The following is a 2748-nucleotide window of genomic DNA, read 5'->3' as shown; positions in this document are numbered from 1 at the left end:
AAGGCCCTCTATGAGATGGATTGATTCAGTGACTGGAGTCATGGGGGTAGGTGTGTGGGAGACAGTGCAATTGGCACAGACAGAGCAGGGTTTAGGGCTGTTGTACACAGGGTCACTCTGAGTTGCAGGTGACTTGACAGTACATAACAATAACAACAACATAAAAAACCGCCTCTTGATTCTTATTTTTAATGTGTTATGATATCACATTTTATAGAAAAATATTTATAAATATTGCTTTTTCTTGATATATTTTGTTCTTGTCATGCTAATTAAAGTGATTTAAAATATTAAAAAAAAAATTTCACATTTGCAACGACATGAAAGTTTGGTGTCTCCATTCCAAACTACGCCACTGGCACTATGCAGGGTTAATTACTTATTTCTGTTTAAGAAATAATATCAAGTTCTCTTTCAGGATTTTACCAATTGTGACTTCTGAGCCAGTCACATGTCCTCCCCCTCGCCCCACCCCCCTGTCCTGTGTCCCATTTCCTCAGTGCTTCTAAGAAAAGGAACAGAAAACCCAACCTCTTTGGTGCTCAGTTATGGAATGTGTGCTTCTTTACCATAAATGAGAATGATGAAATTCCCCATCTCAGGTGGCCAAGTGGGGAAGAAGCTCAATGACAACCCAAAGACACACAGTTCAAATCCACCAGCTGGTCCATGGGAGAAAGATGGGCAATCTCCTCCCTCTGTAAACCCACCAGAGGACCCGCCAGCGGTGTTTTGACTCCTGAGTTTTAAGTGATACGTTATGGAAATGACAAAACCTTGCTTCCTGAAACTGAGGAGGGCCTGAAGCATTTGCTGCAGAGAGTCTGCAATATGGATTGAATCTCAACATCAAGAAGAGAAAGATTCTCACCCCTGGGCCAAGTGGCAGCATCCAGACAGAAGGAGAAGAGATTGAGATCGTTAGCCATTTCATTTTGCTTGAAATGGATGATAGTTGGTTTCTTTGGATTCTGGATTTCTCTTCCAGTTGTTTTTTCAGGAGGACAGGTAAGAACTGCTGTGAGAAGGGGGCCTGGGCTGGTGGAGACGTGACAGAGCTAGAAGTCAGAAGGACAAGTGAAGAGATTGCTCCCAGGCCTGGAAGGGAGGTGGCCGTGAACTTGACACAAAGTGCAGTCATTGTATCGATTTCTTACCACAAAGTATCTTGCGTGTGTTGCAAAGACCTCAAGGAGAAGAGCTGACACATTGTTGCTACAATGGATGGTATAGCACACAGCACCTTGTTACAAAGTATTTTGCATGTGTTGTAAGACCTTCCAGGAGAGATGAATCGACACACTGTTGCAAAACCGGACTTTAGGTCAGCTTCTTGTAATCAAATATCTTGCCTGTGATGCAAGACCCTATGTAAGATGCATCGTCACATTGTTGCAAACGTCACTTCTGGCAGAGCAGAGATAAGTAAGGAAGATGCAGGACTGAGCAAATGAATTTCATGGCGTTGTACACTGCGTATTTATTATGACATGACCATCTCCGTAGCAAGTAACACAATGCAATTAAAGAAGAATGCTGCCCGTGCCAGGGGCTGCCAGAAGCATGGAGAAATCAATCTTAGAAGAAAAAGCACCAGAGTGTTTCTTAGCTTGGCTCAAGAGGAACACACTGAAGAATAAATTCAAGCCTTGAGTTGCCACACACAAGGATTGGATGAATGACATCATCCATGACGTTGCTGTTGTTATGTGCCAGTGAGTCAAATGCGACTGATAGTGACCTTAGGAACCACAGACCTGACCGCTGTCCTGCTCTGCCCTGCCCGTCCTCTCTGACACGCTCCCGGCCGTGGCTGCACAGTCATTCTGTCCATGCATCTTGGCAAGAGTCTTCCTCTCTGTCTCCCTGACCCTGCACTTTCCCCAGCACGATGTTCTTCTCCAAGGACTGGCCCCTCTTGACCACAGGCCCCAAGGGTGTGAGACCCGATCTCCTGTAAGGACCACCCTGGTTGATCTTCCTCCAAGACAGACTTGTCTGTTCTATTGTCCATCCATAGTCTAATCAATGCTCTTCTTCCAACAAAACAGCCCACAGGCATCCATTCTTCTGTCATTTTTATTCACTGCCTAACTTGCAGCGGCCTGGAGCAGTTGATTATAGAATGGCTCAGAAACGCAGAAAACATCCAAAAAATCCTTCCAAATAAATCAGAAATGGAACAGGTAGACAAAATACATTACAAGGACCTAGACGAGGAATGACCAACTCTCTATATATGTTTTTATCATGTAACCGATCATAGATGACCCTCCAGTGGGTTTTCAGAGGCCATGAAATGGCACCAGAGGAGACCTCCCGTCTTTCTTCTAAGGGGCAGCTGGTGGACGCGAACCACTGACCTCTGTGCTGGCATTGAAATTCCATAGAAATGTATATGTATGTGTACACATATAGGTCTGTTGTGTTGTTGATAAGTGCTTTCGAGGCATTGAAGTCTCATAGAGACCCTATGTACAGCTGCTGTGAACCCTGCCCTGTCCTGAGTCAGTCTCACTAATTGTGACATCCCCCCCCCCATTGCACCAGTCACTGAATCAATCTGTGTCATCCAGGTTCTTCCTTTCTTGTGCTGTGCCTCCACCCTTCCAAGCATGACGTCCTTCTCTGAGAGTCAGTCCCTCCTGGCCACGTACCCAAAGTACGTGAGATGGAGCTTCAAAATCCTAGCCTCCAAGGAGTAACTGGGCTTCACTCTCTCCAAGACAGACCTGTTTGTTTTCCTGG

Source organism: Elephantulus edwardii, unplaced genomic scaffold (assembly GCF_000299155.1).
Source record: "Elephantulus edwardii isolate Elephantulus edwardi_28Jun2011 unplaced genomic scaffold, EleEdw1.0 scaffold00410, whole genome shotgun sequence".
NCBI classification, from domain to species: Eukaryota; Metazoa; Chordata; class Mammalia; order Macroscelidea; family Macroscelididae; genus Elephantulus; species Elephantulus edwardii.
Note: the sequence above shows the minus strand (reverse complement) of the source record.